Here is an 18,048-nt window from a genome sequence, read left to right as displayed (position 1 = left end):
ATCCCTGGCCCAGGAACTTTTACATCCTGTGGGAGCACAGCCAAAAAAACAAAACAAAACAAAAAAGACATATTTGCCTTTCAGATTAATTACGAAAAAGGTAGGAGTTCCTATTGTGGCTCAGTAGGTTAAGGACCCAGTATAGTTTCCGTGAGGATGGGGGTTCAATCCCTGGCCTCACTTGGTGTGTTAGGTATCTGGTGTTGCCACAAGCTGTGGCGTGGTTATGTGGCTCAGATCCGGTGTTGCCGTGACTGTGGCATAGGCCTCAGCTGCAGCTCTAATCAACCTCTAGCCCAGGAACTTCCATATCCACAGGTATGGCCATAAAAAGAAACAGGAAAAAATAACACCCAGAATTGGGAAGGATCTAAGAAGATGGACTGTTGGTAGGAACATACAACTCTGTAGCCTTTCGGGAGGAATTTGGTAGTATATTTCAACATTTAAAATACTCCTGGCTGGAGTTCCCGTTGTGGCACAGCAGAAACAAATTCCATTAGGAACCATGCGTTTGGGGGTTTGATCCCTGGCCTTACTCAGCAGTTAAGGATCTGTCGTTGCTGTGGCTGTGGCATAGGCTGGCAGCTGTAGCTCCGATTGGACCACTAGCCTGGGAACCTCCATATGCCATGGGTGCAACCCTAAAAAGCAAAAAATAAAAAAAATAAAGTACTCCTAGCCTGTGACTCAGCAGGAACGGTGTCAGGAATCTATCTTCTAGGGTAGGTTATAGTTTTAGGTATATAGATGTTCATGGCTGCATTGTAGCAGTAATAGTAACAAACAGGAAATATGATCACCATCAGTCAGTAAGAGACTGCTTAAATAAATATGCCACACACAGGGTCAAAAGGCTCTGTTCTAGGAGTTCCCTGGTGGCTCAGTGAGTTAAGGATCCTGTGTCGTCACTGCTGTGGCTCTGGTTACTGCTGTTGCGTGGGTTCCATCCATGGCTGGGAAACTTTTACCTGCCACAGGCCTGGCCAGGAAACAAACAAAAAAAGCCTCTGCTCTACTATCCTCAAGAAAATTATCCCCCCTCCCCGATTTTCTTTTAGCCATTGTTTTCTGCCAGTTTTATTTCTCTTGGCTTTGGACACCTTGGCCTCGTACTTTTTTTTTTGGCCAGGATTTGTCTTGTTTTTTGTTTTTGTTTTTCCTGTCTTTTTGCCTTTTCTAGGGTCGCTGCCACATATGGAGGTTCCCAGGCTAGGGGTTGAATCGGAGCTGCAGCACCGGCCTACACCAGCAACACGGGATCCAAGCCGAGTCTGCAAACTACACCTCAGCTCACGGCAACGCCGGATCCTTAACCCACTGAGCAAGGCCAGGGATCGAACCTGCAACCTCATGGTTCCTAGTCAGATTCGTTAACCACTGAGCCACAATGGGAACTCCATGCAATGATTTGTCTTTTAATCTCTATCCATGTGGATATTTCTCACCCAGAACACGTGGGCTAGAAGGATCCAGTTGGCCTCTGGCCAGGGCTCTGGTTAATGCCTTGAGGGGAAGCTCTGCATGTCTCTTGTCCGTTACTGCCCTGGGAGAGGGGGCCCAGCCACCATTGCTCCCTCCCTTCACTCCAGGGCAGCCAGCATCCTGGAGCAGTGCTGAGCTGGTGTGGCTCCGTGGGTTTCCAGCTGGGAGCTCAGCCTTCTCATCCGGAACAAGAGAATGATTTCACCCACCTCTCAGGATTGTTGTGGGGACAAAGTCACAGTCAGTTCCTTGTCACAAGGGCCGGCACATAAGACCTTCTCTGTATGAACTTCCTGCTTGCTATGACTACTTTCTCCTGAATGGTGACCCAAAACAGTGGCCCCAGCTAAGGTCAGAGGCCTCTTTGTCGCCTCTTGATTCTCTGGCATAAAAATCGGTTGGGAAGAGTTCCTGTCGTGGTGCAGCGGAAATGAATCTGACTAGAAACCATGAGGTTGCAGGTTCGATCCCTGGCCTCGATCAGTGAGTTACGGATCTGGCGTTGCCATAAGCTGTGCCATAAGCTGGTGTTGCCTACACGGTCGCAGATGTGGCTTGGACACCACATTGCTGCAGCTGTGGTGTAGGCTGGCAGCTACAGCTCTGATTAGACCCCTAGCCTGGGAAGCTCCATATGCCGCGAGTGCGGCCCTAGAAAGACAAAAAGACAAAAAAAAAAAAAAAAAAAATTCAGTTAGAAGCTGTGTCAACACTGCCTCAGCCAAGTGATCAAGATTAGCATCAATAGGAGTTCTGGTTGTGGCTCAGTGGTTAATGAATCCGACTAGGAGCCATGAGGTTGCAGGTTTGATCCCTGGCCTTGCTCATGGGTTAAGGATCCAGCGTTGCCTTGAGCAGTGGTATAGGTTGCAGATGCAGCTCAGATCCCGCATTGCTGTGTCTCTGGCGTAGGCCGGTGGCCACAGCTCTGATTTGACCCCTAGCCTGGGAACCTCCATATACCATGGGAGCGGCCCTAGAAAAGGCAAAAAAGACAAAAAAAAAAAAAAAAAAGATCAGCATCAACAGTGATAGGTCATGTTTTAAGTACGTACGCTCTTTTTTTGGCTGCATCCGTGACATGCAAACGTTCCCAGGCCAGGGACCAAACCCTTGCCACTGCAGCCACCAGAGCCATTGCAGTGACAACTCCAGGACCTTAACCCACTAACCCACCAGGGAACTCGCACAAGTATGTACTCTTGATAGGATAAGATGCAAATGGCCTTTCACCTCTGGTCTTCCTCCCAATACCCGATAAGCCCAGTCGAATCATGAGAACATCAAATAGATGCTGATCCTAGGGCCTCCGACGAAACACGTGACCAGTTGTCAAAACTGTCAAGGTCCTTAAAAGCGGTGGAGTCCGAGAAACTGCCACAGCCAAGAGGAGCCTTAAAAGGACAGGACAGCTGGGAGTTCCCTGATAGTCTAGTGGTTAGGGCTTGGTGCTTTCACCGCTGCAGCCTGGGTTCACTCCCTGGTCTGGGTCCTGAGATTTCCACATCAAGCTGCTGCAGGCCTTGGCCAAAAAAGAGATATGGCAGCTAAACGTAATATGGGATTCTGGAACAGAAAGAAGGGACCCTAGGTGAAAAAACAAAGGAAATGGAAATAATCTCTGGACACTGCTTAAGAAAGCATTAGTATAATTTAATTTTAAAAAGGATCAGTATTCGTTCATTAATTTTTTTTATCTTTTTGCCGTTTTTAATTTTAAAAAGGATCAGTATTCGTTCATTAAATTTTTTTTAATCTTTTTGCCATTTCTAGTTTCCCACGACGAGAACTCCTTCGTTCATTAATTGTAACAAATGTATCACACGAATCTAAGATGTTAATATAATATGAGAAACCTGGTGCTATGTGGGAATTCTCTACTATTGTCTCAATTTTTCTTCGAACTTCTAAAAAGACAGTCTATTGGGGAAGAAAACGTACACCTGGAGAGATCTTTGAGAATTTGGCTTCTAGCCCCAGCTCTTGGATTCTGACTCAGTAGGTCTCAAGCGCAGCTCAGAAATCTGCCTTTTAGCGAGCCCCCAATGTATGAGATACCAGGGTTTTAAAAAGTGGCCCTCCTTGGAGTTCCTTAGGGGCTCAGATCCTGCGTTGCTGTGGTTAAGAATCTCACATTCCCGTAGTTCCCATTGTGACTCAGCAGTAACAAACCTGACTAGTATCCCTGAGGCTGAGGGTTCAATCCCTGGCCTCGCTCAGTGGGTGAAGGATCGAATGTTGCCATGAGCTGTGGTGTAGGCTGAAGTCATGGCTCAGATCCCGAGTGGCTGTGGCTGTGGCTGTGGCTGTGGGGTCGGCCGGCAGCTATAGCTCTGATTTGACCCCTAGCCTGGGAACTTCCATATGCCGCAGGTGTGGCTCTAAAAAGACCAAAAAAAAAAAAAAAAAAAAAAGCTCTTTGACATTCTTAGTGTACACATGGGGACAGTTAACATCATGGTGGAATGGTTAAGATGTGACAGTCACTGTAACAAGCATTGCTCCTGCACTGTCACACTGAATCCTTGCAACGGCCCAGACTAAACATCCCAAATCTGGATAGGTTGAGTAACACCCAGCCAGTAAGCTGTTTCCTTCTGTTGTGCAAATTGTGCTGCAGGGACGGGGCAGCTTCCCCAAAGGCCTAGGTTCCCGGCGGTTTATTCAATATTTACTCAGCAAATATTCATTTAGTGTCTACTATTTGCTAGATCTTGCTGCAGGCAGCAGGGATACGTTAGTCAATGAGCCCAAATACCAAGTGGGGAAAGGGAGGTTGGCCATGTTAACTAAGGTTGCCTGAGAAAGAGGCATGTATTTTTGTTTTGGTTTGGTTTTCGGTTTTTGGTTTTTGTTTTTTTTTTTTTGCTTTTTAGAGCCGCACTCACAGCATATGAAAGTTCCTGGGCCATGGGTCAAATCAGAGCTACAGCTGCCAGCCTACGCCACAGCCATGGCAACACTGGCTCTGAGCTGAGTCTATGATCTACACCACAGCTCACGGCAACACTGATCCTTAACCCACTGAGCGGGGCCAGGGATTGAACCCTCATCCTCGGGGATACTAGTCGGGTTCTTAACTCACTGAGCCACAACAGGAACTCCAGGAGGCATTTAAAGACAGAGCTGAGGGTGGCAAGTCACTGAGCCTGAAAATTCCCTGGAGGAAGAAGCCTTTGAGGTCAAGGGAACAGCCAGTTTGGTTCAAAAGTTTTCCGCCTTATCAGGGAGCAGTAACGTCCCAGGTGGATGAGATCCCGTTGTGGCTCAGGGGGTTAAGAACCAGACATCTGTGAGGTGCAGGTTGGATCCCTGGCCTCGCTCAGTGGGTCAAGGATCCAGCGTTGCCAGAAGCTGAGACGCAGATTACAGATGAGGCTTGGATCTGGCGTTGCTGTGGTCATGGTATAAACTGGCACCTGCAGCTCGGATTTGACCCCTAGCCTGGGAATCCGACGGCCTATCAATGAGAATCAGCTGGAGGCCTCTACGCCTGAGGCGAGTGTCCCACAGTCTCAGAAACTGGGGCCTTGGACCCTGTGTATCGTAATCGCCTCTGACTCAGAAACCCCTCTGGGGCCTGGACCCTGGATGGAAGATCTGGACCTCACCCCATTCGGAGTCCTTAGAGGCAAAGACATTATCAAAGGGGACTCAGGGTGGTCTGTCATGATTGTGGGATTTCAAGGGGCAGAGGGAACCCTGAGCCATGGCCACAATATTCAGTCAATGAGCAGCCTCCGTCTGTCAGGAAAACCACGCCAGGCCCCTGGTTCTCAGTGGACATTTCTAACCCTGACAAGGAGAGTACTTGACAATGACCGGTAAATTGTACCAAATGCGTCAGCAATAGGGGATTTGGAAACTGAGCTTTAAAATTTAACTCTTCAGTTTCTTAGTTCAAGAAATAGATTTTTTTGGAGTTCCCATTGTGGCTCAGGGGTTAATGAATCCGACTAGGAACCATGAGGTTGTGGGTTCGATCCCTGGCCTTGCTCAGTGGGTTAAGGATCCGGTGTTGCTGTGAGCTGTGGTGTAGGTTGCAGACGTGGCTCGGATCTCTCATTGCTGTGGCTCTGGCATAGACTGGCAGCTACAGCTCCAATTGGACCCCTAGCCTGGGAACCTCCATATGCCACGGGAGCAGCCCTAGAAAAGGCAAAAAGACAAAAAAAAAAGTTTTTTTGGGAGTTCCCTGGTGGCCTAGTGGTTAAGCCTTCAGCCTTGTCCCTGGGGTTGTTTGGGTTTAGTCTCTGGCCCGGGAACTTCCACATGCCATGGGTACCACCACCACCAAAAAAAAAAAGACTTTTTGAAGACAAAGAATGTGCAAAATAGCCCTTGCTCTGCACAGAGCAGGCTCTCAAGGACACTGACAAACCCACTGGCTTCCTTGCCAGCCAGTTACCTGCGGGGGTGACAGGGGCACCAGTGTGCAGCCCCAGGCTTTGTGGCAGAAAGGCCCAGGTGTTCACCCTCGACTCACCCTGCCTCCTGACTGGGTGATTTGACCTCTGTGAGACCAGTCCCCCTCCCTGTAAAGTGGGAGTTGATGGGACGCCCCCTTGGTCACTCCCCCATTCAGCCCTCCCCCAGGCATGAACTGCGTCCCTTCATGGGCCGGCCACTGCTCCGCGTGGGAGACCTGGTGTGAAAGACAGGTCCTGGGTCCCACTGAGTGTCCATGGAAGGACGAGCAGGCAAGAAAATAACGGGCGAGATGATCCTTTGATAGGAAATTAAGCAGGATGAGTGAGGGAGGCAGAGATGAGGAGCTGGACACTTTATTTATTTTTTTTTTTTTTAGGGCTGCACCTGCGGCATATAGAGGTTCCCAGGTTAGGGGTTGAATCAGAGCTACAGTGGCCGGCCTACACCACAGCCACAACCACATCAAAGAAGGATCCAAGCTGCATTTGTGACCCACACCACAGCTCATGGCAATGCCGGATCCCCAACCCTCTGAGCAAGGCCAGGGATGGAACCTGCATGGTTCCTAGTGGGATTCGTTTCCGATGCACCGTGACGGGAACTCCGAGGAGCTGGACACATTAGACCAGGTGTCCAGGAGGTCCTTTCTGAGGTGGTGACATATAAGCTGGGACCTGGATGCTAAAGGAGTAGCTCCTGCAGACACCTCAGGGCAGAGCTTTCTAGACTGAGCAACTCAGACGCTAAGCCCCCGGTGGGCAAAGGGGAGAAGGCCAAGGATGGATATGGGGGCAGAGCATCTGTGAGGCTGTGGGGCCCCACTGAGGAGAAACCGTTGTGGACCCAGTCCTAGGGTGGACCCCGGTTTCATAGGGCCTGAAACTTACCCAGTTTGGGGGCTCTCAAAGAAAAGGAATGAAAGTTGAATGTCATTGCCTCCACGGTAAACCCACTTCTGCTGTGTATGTGATAGTAGCAAACAAATACAAGCACCTGGAGTTCCCGTCGTGGCTCAGTGGTTAACAAATGAGGATGCAGGTTCGATCCCTGGCCTCGCTCAGTGGGTTAAGAATCCAGCATGGGAGTTCCCATCGTGGCGCAGTGGTTAACGAATCCAACTAGGAACCATGAGCTTTCGGGTTCGATCCCTGCCCTTGCTCAGTGGGTTAAGGATCCGGCGTTGCCGTGAGCTGTGGTGTAGGTCGCAGACGCGGCTCGGATCTTGCGTTGCTGTGGCTCTGGCGTAGGCTGGCAGCTACAGCTCCGATTAGACCCCTAGCCTGGGAACCTCCATATGCCTTGAATGTGGCCCTAAAAAGACAAAAAGACCAAAAAACCAAAACAAAACCAAGCACAGTGCTTTCTGTTTAAGGATCAATCTCTAGTCTCCCATTTTATCTTTTTCTCTTTAGGGCTGCACCTTCAGCATAAGGACATTCCCAGGCCAGGAGTCAATCAGAGCTGCAGCTGCCGGCCTACACCACAGCCACAGCAACATCAGTTCCAAGCCGCATCCGAGACCTACACCACAGCTCACGGCAATGCCGGATCCTCAACCCACTGAGTGAGGCCAGGGATCAAAGCCTCATCCTCACAGAGATAACATCAGGTTTTTAACCCGCTGAGCCACAACAGAAACTCCATAATCTCCCCTTAATGCATCCCCATCTCTCTGCATCCAGGTCCATAAAATCTGTAATTAAGTGTAAATTGCGACCACTACCCACAGCGAAGCCTCCACTTCCGCGCAAGAGCCCACCTTCTCGGAGTTCCCATCGTGGCTCGGTGGAAACGAATCTGACTAGCATCCATGAGGACGCAGGTTCAATCCCTGGCCTCACTCAGTGGGTTGAGGATCCGGCGTTGCCGCAAGCTGTGGTGTGGCACTGCTGTGGCTGTGACATAGGTGGGTGGCTAACAGCTTGGATCTTGCATTGCTGTGGCTGTGGCGTAGACGGGTGGCTATAGCTCAGATTTGACTCCTAGCCTGGGAACCTCCATATGCCACAGGTGCGGCCCTAAAAAAGACAAAAGACCAAAAAAAACAAAACAAAACAAAAACCCACTTTCTCTCCTGACCTAAGGTAATTCTCCTGTTTTGCTTCATCAGTTTCCTCCTTTTTATTTGATAATTTCCATCAGCACACAACGATGCTGCTGTATCATCCCATCTTAAAAGCAAACAGAAAAGAGCACGCAGGCCCTCAAAAAATTAAACAAAAAATCCCCACATAATCCAGCAATTCCACTTCTAGGCATAGAGCCAATAGAATTGAAAGCAGACTCAGATATTGGTGCACCTGTGTTCACAGCAGCATTGGTCACAGTAGAAAGAGGTGGCGACCATCCAATGCCCATGGACAGCGGAATGGGCGCATTCAAGCCTTAAGAACAGAGTTCCTGACACCTGCTACCACACGGATGAAGCTGGAAGCTATTTGCTGAGCCGGTCACAAGACGACAAGTACTATATGATTCCGTTTATATGAGGTCCTTAGAGCTGTCAAATCCACAGGAATGGAACATAGAATGGGGGTTGCCAGGGGCTGGGGACAGGGAGTTTATTTATATGTATGGAGACAGAGTTTCTGTTTTGCAAGATCGAAAGAACAAGAGGTTGGTGGATGGTGGTGATTGTTGCACAACAGGGTGAATGTACTTAATGCTACTCAATTGTACCCTATTTTTTTTTTTTTTTTGGCTGCGCCCACAGCCTGTGGAAATCCCTGGGCCAGGGATCAAACCCAAGACACAGCAGTGACCCGAACTGCTGCAGGGACAACACCAGAAATTTCACCCACGGTGCCACAGGGAACTCCAAATTGTATGCTTAGCCATGGTTAACACGGCAACATAAATAAATACATAAAAATGAAAAAAGTTTCTGGCTGCTCCCAAAGCGCTCAGAAACTCCAGGGCCAGGGATTGAACCTACCCCACAGCAGTGATAACGCCAGATCCCTAACCTGCCACACCGCCAGGGAACTCCTCAAATGGTAAATTGTATGTGTATTTTTACCCCTCCAAAAGCCCCCAACAGAAAAATACATATAAGCTCCTTCGTGGCCTCACGTCTCTCTCTCCAGTTACTGTATCTCTCTACCTCTTTGAAGAGCAGAACTCCCGGAAAGACTGTCTCTAGGTGCAGCTCCCAATTCCCACCAGGACTCCCTGGAACTCACTCTAGGCAGATGTTCACTCTCCACTGCTTTCCAGAAACCACCCTTGCCAAGGTCAGCGATGCCCTCCTCCTCTTTATTTTTTTTATTTTTATTTTTTTGTCTTTTTAGGGCTGTACCCATGGCATAGGGAAGCTCCCAGGCTAGGGGTCGAATCGGAGCTACACCTCGGCCACCCAACACTGGATCCGAGTCACCTCTGTGACCTACACCACAGCTCACGGCAATACCAGATCCTGAACCCACTGAGCGAGGCCGGGGACCGAAGCCTCATCCTCATGGATACTAGTCGGGTTTGTGATGGCTGAGCCACCAGGGGAACTTTAAAACCAGTGGCTGCTTCTCAGCAGCATCTGACAGAGCCGGTCGCCCCTCTTCCTGGAACCGGTCTCCTCCGCCGTCCCTGGCGGAGGGGATCTCAGCCTCTTTGCAGGAGCCCCTCTGCCCAGGTCTCCTTCCTTGGTGGCTCCAAGCTCCAGCCAGATATTTCCTAGGTCCACACCTGCTCCTTGGCGATGTCCGCTGGAAATCATACGGCTCGAATGCCATCGACCTGTCGCACTGCTGGCCCCACGTGCGTACTCTCCCTCTCGGGACCCGTCCAGGGGACCACAGTTCCCAACATCTCTGCTCTGACGTCTCCACTCACCATGCAGAGCTGGCGTCTCCAACCTGACGGATCCCCAGCCTGACTCCTTATCTTCCTCTGCACCTTGCTCTTCCCCAAACTGCCTCACACCAGTAAATCACAACTCCACCCTCCCATCCATCCCGCTCCGGCCAGCAGGGCTCCCTTTGCTCACACCCCATTTTTTTTTTTTGTCTTTTGTCTTTTTAGGGTCACACCTGTGGCATATGGAGGTTCCCAGGCTACGGGTCTAATCGTAGCTGTGGCTGCTGGCCTACGCCACAGACACAGCAACGTGGGATCCGAGCCACGTCTTTGACCTACACCACAGCTCACGGCAATGCCGGATCCTTAACCCACTGAGCAAGGCCAGGGATCGAACCCGCAGCCTCATGGTTCCTAGTCGGATTCATTTCCGCTGAGCCATGACAGGAACTCCCACACCCCATCTGTAGCCCATCAGCAAACCCTGCTGGCTCTGCCCTCCAAATCCTGTAGTTTCTAGAATCTGACCACTTCTTACTACCCACCAGCCTTGCACCATCCCCTCCACCCCGTGGACAGAGGGATTTTGTAAAATTACTAGCCAGATCTTGTAATTTTCTAGTCAAAACCCTTCTCTTCTCTGCAAGAATAGATGCCAACACAACTATGCTTCAGTAAAATAAATTGAGACAAACCAAAAACAGCTACAAAAATGAAAGAGTAGGAGTTCACTGGTGGCACAGTGAGTTTCCCTTTCTTTTCCCATGTGCTCTACCCTCCTGCTTGGTGGCGCTGTTGGGTCCACACTGGCTCCTCAGCTATTCCTCAAACCCTCCTGCCTCTCATTCTGCTGCCCCCAAGGTATCCACAGGGTCCCTTCCTCCCATGGGTTTCTGCTCCTCTGACACCTTCCCACCCTGTTTAAAACTGTTGCCAAGGGAGTTCCCATCGTGGCGCAGCGGAAACAAATCCAACTAGGAACCATGAGGCTGCGGGTTCGATCCCTGGCCTTGCTCAGCGGGTTAAGGATCTGGTGTTGCCATGAGCTGTGGTGTAGATGCAGATGTGGCTCAGATCTGGTGTTGCTGTGCCTGTGGCATAGGCCGGCGGCTAGAGCTCCGATTGGACCTCTAGCCTGGGAACCTCCATGTGCCAAGGGTGCAGCCCTAAAAAAGGCAAAAAAAACAAAAACAAACAAAACCCCAAAACCCCAAAAACTGTCAATTGGACCTAAATTTGAATTTAGTCAGTACATATTTGGTGGGAAGGGAGGCCCAAATTTTATAGGCTTCAGGTCTCATCCCTTTTCCCAGCATGTATCACTGTATGAAGAATGACTTATTTTTTGTTGTTGTTTGTTTGTTTGTTTTTGGCCGTACCTGCAGCATGCCGAACTTCCTGGGCCAGGGAATGTACTCCACAGCAGTGACAATGCTGGGTCCTTAACCACTAGGCCAGCAGAGAACGCCAGAAATGATTTATTTTTTAATTATTTATTGGCAGCACCCACAGCATATGGAAGTTCCCGGACTAGGGATTGAATCCAAGTCACAGCAGCAAACTACGCCCCACCTGTGGCAATGCAAGATCCTTAACCCACTGCACTGGGCTGGGGATCGAACCTGCTGCACCACAACGAGAACTCTGTGACTTATTTTTTATTAGTTTTATTGCCTGTCTCCTCCACCTTAGATGGGATATTTGTCTATTTTCTATACTATCGTATCCCCAGAGTTTAGAGCAGTGTCTGAAAAAAATACTTGCTGAGGAGTTCCCATTGTAGCTCAGCAGAAATGAATCTGATTAGTATCCATGAAGACGCAGGTTCGATCCCTGGCCTTGCTCAGTGGGTGAAGGATCCGGTGTTGCCGTGAGCTGTGGTGCAGGTCGCAGACACGGCTCAGATCTGGCGTTGCTGTGGCTGTGGTGTAGGCTGGTGGCTTCAGCTCTGATTTGACCCCTAGCCTGGGAACTTCCATAGGCTGCAGGTTCGGCCTTAAAAAGACAAAAACCAAACAAACAAAACCAAAAACAACTCATTGAATGAATGAACTTCAATGCCCAGATAACCCCAGCTTTCGAGGTAAGAGTTTTCTCTTCGTGCCTTTCCCAGCCCACTCCTCTCCATGTCCCTTTCTTACTCCATCCAGCCCTCCCCTCTGCACCCCTCCCCAGACCCAACTGCACCAAGAACATTAGCTCATCAAAGCCCCACTTTAAGCTATAAGGACCTTGCATTCCCTGGGGCCCAGGAATATGCTTAAAACACACCTGTGTAACATCATATCAATGAGCTGGCGTTTGTCTACTTCATTATAGCCAGGAAACCAGCTTTTATATCTGTGATCCTTTGTGAAGGGGTCTCAGCAGAGATGATTTTACCTGCTTTGTTTATTTTTTTCCTTTGGCCGTGCCCAAACCACTGCATTGACAATGCTGGATCCTCAACCCCCTGAGCCACCAGGGAACTCGTAGCTTCCCTACTTTGCAGATGAAGAAACCGAGGCCTGCGGAGGGCCAGCCTCCTGCACCTGTCTCCACATGGCATGGCTGGCTGAGCTTCAGCTGTTTGGCTACAGAATTAAAAGAAACAGGAGTTCCCGTCGTGGCGCAGTGGTTAACGAATCCGACTAGGAACCATGAGGTTGCGGGTTCAATCCCTGCCCTTGCTCAGTGGGCTAACGATCCGGCGTTGCCGTGAGCTGTGGTGTAGGTTGCAGACGCGGCTCGGATCCCGCGTTGCTGTGGCTCTGGTGTAGGCCGGTGGCTACAGCTCCGATTGGACCCCTAGCCTGGGAACCTCCATATGCAGCGGGAGCGGCCCAAGAAATAGCAAAAAGACAAAAAAAAAAAAAAAAAAAAAAAATTAAAAAAAACAAAAACCCATACCCACAACCATCTCATCATCTGATTTTCTCTGCAGTGTCCAGTCAGACCCTGACTAACCGCCTCCTTTGAGCCCTTTATCAGGCGGGGTGGGACTTATCTGGAGGTGGGCCCCACATTAGTCACTCCAAAGAAGTTCCTGTCTACATGAGATGCAGATCAGGCTGCTACCGGGGCTGGGGAAGTTGCCTAAGAGAAATAACCATCACGTGGGTGGCTGGGTGTGATGGGTGGGGTGGTGGGCTGTCCTGGGGCCCCTAGCCCCCTTGTGGCCTGCAAAGCAGCCTGCAGTCAAAGTGACTCCCTGCCCAGCACTGTTCTGTGGTCCCCACCCCCAACCCCTACAGGTACTTCCTGAGCCCCCAATAAATCAGAAGCAAGAGGAGACCCAAGAAGGCCAAACAGGCTACGCTCCTGCCTGGTAAACCAGCTGGGCAGGTAGCTGGTGCCAAGGCGGAGGGTGGAGCCACAGGTCAGCTCCAGCCCAGGAGTAGGGCTAATGAATGCCAGGGCCTGTGAGAGGGCTCTGGGGAGAAGTCAGATAAAATCCCATGTTAGTTTTTTTTTTTTTTTTTTTTTTTTTTTGCTTTTTAGGGCCACACCCATGGCATATAGAAGTTCCCAGGCTAAGAGTCAAATCAGAGCTGCTAGCCCCTGGGAACTTCTATATGCCATGGGTGTGGCCCTAAAAGGCAAAAAAACCAAACAAACAAACAAAACAAACAAACAAACAAACAAAAAAACCAAAAACACACAGGCCTGTTCCAATCAGAATCCCGAGGGAGGGGTTAGAGTCACAGATCTTTTTCTGATGATGAAAGATCTGATTGTAAAAACTTCCCCTTCTGAGTCTGCTCCTTTGCTTCCTGGGGAAAGTGACTCAACCTCCCTGAGCTTCATTTGCCTCACCTGGGAAACGGGGCTACCATGTACCTCTCAGGGCTGCATCAGGAGCACTTGCAGTCATGCTGAGCACTGCGCTTGGAGCCTGGCGCAGAGCCTGTGCTCCCAGGGTTGACTGCTGATCTCCTGGATTCTGGGACAAACACAAGGGGTTGAGGGAGCTCCAGGCCAGGAGAAGGACCTGCTCCTGTTCAGACCTGGGAAGGGAGCAAAGCCTCCTGCTCAGAGGGACTAGGAGAGAGGGGCCAAGGCCAAACTTAAGGTCAAGGCTATTGGTGTCTGGCCACTAGCCTGGCCTCTAGGTACAACTAGGGCCTTGGGCAGGTACAACTTCTAAGAAGCACAGCAGAGATTTGTGGCTAAGACCTTGGGTTTAAAGGTTCAGAGAGTTCTGGGTTCAAGTTTGGACTCCTTTTTATTAAGGCATGACCTTGGGTGAGAGACTTGAGAGAGACCGAGCCATGGCTGGGAAGGCAGGACAGCTCACCTGGAGTCAGCTGCTTGTGGGAACTGTGACCTTGAGCGAGTCACTCCACCGCCCCATCCTCAGCCTTCGCTTGGAAACGAGGTTACTCCACTTACGCACACTCCAGGTGGGAGGGGCCAGGGAGACGAGGGCTCCATGAGGACACACAGGATTTCACAAATCAAGCCCTCAAGCCTTCTCTGGGGCAGCCTTGGGCTTATGACTGGTTTGGGTGGTGATGGTCAACCTTTCACCTGGTTCCCTGCCCATCTGAGCTTTCATCACAGCGCCTCCAGACATCAGAGTTGGGGGCCCATGGGATGCGGGCCTGGCCTTCCTCCCCTCCCCCAGATGTGTCCTCTTCTGAGCAAGCTAAAACGTGGTGCTATTTGGTGACACGGCTTCGGTGAGGTCAGGCTGCCCGACCTCTTTTCAGCCTCTTTCACGGATGAGAATACAGGCTGTATTTTGTTAGTGTTTTGAACTCCAGTATGCGCCAGATGATAAATGTTTTGGAGTAAGGTTTGTTGCACATGTGATCAAACAATATTCTTTTTTTTTTTTTCTTTTTGGGACCACACCTCCGGCATATGGAAGTTTTTCCCAGGCTAGGGGTTGATTCGGAGCTACAGCTGTGGGCCTACACCACAGCCATAGCAACTATGGGATCCCAGCCGCACCTGCAACCTACACCATAAGTTCACGGCAACGTCGGATCCCCAACCCACTGAGCGAGGCCAGGGATCAAACCCACATTCTCATATGAGGCTTCCTAGTAGGATTCGTTTCTGCTGCACCACGAAGGGAACTCCAAACGACATTCTTGTGCTCAGTGTCAGTTGCCCTTGCAGCCCGCTTTCCAGCCCCGCCCAGGCTCACTCTGAGCATGTGTTACCATCCCATCTCACAACCAGGGGGCTCCTTACTGCCTTGGGTGGTGGTGGGGGTCACTTCAGACTCTGGGAGGGGTGCTGCCAGAGAGAAACCCCCCTTCTATGTGGGGCATTCTCAGGATCTCTATGGTGGCCAAGTGGCTTGGCCAGGACGGGACCTACCCAGCAAAGCCCTCCCAGGGGCAGCTTCCCTGGACGTTATGCACATCTCTGAGCAGACACTGCCCCCTTGAGGCCTCTGTCCGCCATGACACCTGGGAGAGCTGACCCCCCCAGAGGGAAATGCTTATCACGCATTCTCCAGGGTGCCTTAAAATTGGCCCCGGAGTGCAAAAGTCTTTAGAGCACTGGCAGCATCATCATTCTCAAATTGAGAACCTGGAATCTACCTTAGTACCTTTTGTTCCCTTATGGAAAAAATGCAACTCAGGGCGACCATCGGAAAACAAGCACATGGCCTTGTTTGTAAAGAGGCAGGGATTTCAGGGAACAAGTGAGAAGAGTCCTCGCCTTCTAGTAACATTTGGAATTAGGGTCAAGGATAAGCTAGAGTTAAACAAAATGACTAGTATAAAGTTAGGAAAGAGGGAAAGATATCTTGCTACATAAGATTTGAAATTACATACCAAAACAGGGTGGAAGAAATACAGAATATAAAGGATGGATTAATTACAGGAAAGTTAAAATTAACTAGCTAGATTGAGAACTGAGCAAGTAAGAGGTGGTGAAGGCGTGGAGACCTAGTCCCACAACTGTGCTACTGACGACAAGTTAATAACATTGCATGCCATCTAGAAAAGTGGGGGAAAAGGAGGAAATCCACCCATCTTTTTTTTTTTTTTTTTTTTTTTTTTTTTTTTTTTTTTTTGCTTTTTAGGGCTACACCTATGGCATATGGACGTTCCCAGGCTAGGAGTTCCCACTGTGGCGCAGCAGAAAAGAATCCAACTAGGAACCATGAAGTTGTGGGTTCCATCCCCGGCCTTGCTGAGCGGGTTAAGGATCCATCATTGCCATGAGCTGTGGTGTAAGTCACGACTTGGCTTTGATCCTGAGTTGCTGTGTCTGTGGTGTAGGCTGGCAGCTGAAGCTCTGATTAGACCCCTAGCCTGGGAACTTCCATATGCTGCAGGTGTGGTCCTAAAAAGACAAAAAAAAAAAAAAAAAAAAAAAAAGAAGAAGTTCCCAGGCCAGGGTTCACATTGGAGCTGCAGCTGCTGGCCTACGCCAGAGCCATAGCACCTCAGATCCAAGCCACATCTGCGACCTACACCACAGCTCATGGCAACGCCAGATCCTCAGCCCACGGAGCGAGGTCCAGGAATCGAACCCGAATCCTCATAGATACGAGTCAGGTTCATAAACCACTGAGCCACAATGGGAACTCCCCTACCCTCTCAAATAAACATTATTATTATTTTGGTGCACTGCCTTTGTTATCTTTTCCTGCATGTCAGCTTTTAATGTCTTTATTAGATTTTTTCAAACATAAGGGTTAGATCATTGTGGTTGCCAAGGGGGAGGGGAAGGGAGTGGGATGGACTGGGGGTTTGGAGTTAGTAGATGCAAACTATACATTTAGAATGGATAAGCAATGAGGTCCTACTCTATAGCCCAGGGAACTATATCTAATCTCTTGTGGTAGAACATGATGGTGGATAATATGAAAAAAAGAAGGTATATATATGCATGATTGGGTCACTTTGCTATATAGCAGAAATTGACACAACATTATAAATCAACAGTACTTTAATAAAGGAAAAATTAAAAAAAAGAGTTAAATCATAAAGACTTTCCACAGCGGTACAGTGGGTTAATGAGCTGGCTTGTCTCTGTGGATGTGCTGGTTCGATCCCCAGCCCTGCACAATGGGTTAAGGATCCAGCATTGCTGCAGCTGTGGCATGTAGGTTGGATTTGATCCCTAGCCTGGGAACTTCCATATGTGTGGGGGCAGCCGAAAATAAAAAAATAAAAATAGGATTTCCCATCATGGCTCAGCAGAAACAAATATGACTAGTGTCCATGAGGATGCAGGTTTGATCCCTGCCCTCACTTACTGGGTTGTGGATCCGGTGCGGCTGTGGCTGTGGTGTAGGCCGGCAGCTTCAGCTCCATTTGATCCCTAGGCTGGGAACCTCCATGTGCCGCAGGTACCGCCCTAAAAAGACAAAAAAATAAAATAAATAAATAAAATAAAAATCAGAAAGGTGAGTTGAATAAAATAAAAACTACATCCTTCTTCCCCCAACACCCCTCCCCCGATACATTGTACAAAATGCAGATTGCATTTGGGGGCAGTTCCAGGGCCCACTCAGTTCTCGGCCTCAGGGCCTTTGCAAATGCCGTTTCCTCCTGCATTCTTGTCTGGCTGACTTTCTCCTGCACAGGCTTCTAAGTCTCTTCTGCTGGCAAGTTTCTTCAATGTCCCCACTTGGTTCAATGCCACTCAAATGTGCTCCTGTAACCCCACAACAGCCTCGAGCATGTTGCACTCTCATCGCCTCTTAGTTCCCTGACTTCCAGCTGGCAGATAAACACTTTGGGGCAGAGACACAGAAACTGTGACTCCACGCGCCTTTTTGTGTGGATGGAGCAAGAGAACCGACTGCCTGCAGTTCTTGAAAGGACTGGAGCTCAGGCCTGGGTCACGCTGTCCACTGAGGAGGACAGGTTGCTGTCTGGCATTAAAGGGGAGCTGGACTAACCTTCCCGGGCACTGGGTCCTAGGAGGTTGCTCACCAGATTCTTGAAGCGCCCTTTGTAATGAGGTGCTCGTTAACAAAGCGCTGGGATGGCAGCCAGTCCCCATCAAATACCCAGGTGCTCACACTCAATTCCCAGCCTCCCTCGGGACTAGCTCTGGACCACCGTCTGTGAGCAAAAGAGACGTCTGTCCATTTGGGGGTGAGTTAGTTCAGGGATGATGTGTCTCCTCCATCTCCCCCACCCCGACCCCAGGTGGGCTCCAGTGGCGAAGCTCTGGAACGTAAGGACTACCAGAGCCTCAGCGGACTTCGTGAGACAAAGGCTCATTTACTGTGTTCCGCCGTGGAGATGTGGGGGCTGCTGAGGCAGCTGATGCGGACTGCATCCGATGCTGACAGTATGGCAACCATTTCTCTCTCTCTCTCTCTCTTTTTTTTTTTTGCTTTTTAGGGCCACACCTGCCACATATGGAAGTTCCCAGGCT

The sequence above is a fragment of the Sus scrofa genome, chromosome 1 (assembly GCF_000003025.6).
Source record: "Sus scrofa isolate TJ Tabasco breed Duroc chromosome 1, Sscrofa11.1, whole genome shotgun sequence".
NCBI classification, from domain to species: Eukaryota; Metazoa; Chordata; class Mammalia; order Artiodactyla; family Suidae; genus Sus; species Sus scrofa.
The sequence above is the reverse complement of the archived record's forward strand: the minus strand, read 5'-3'. Positions refer to the sequence as shown.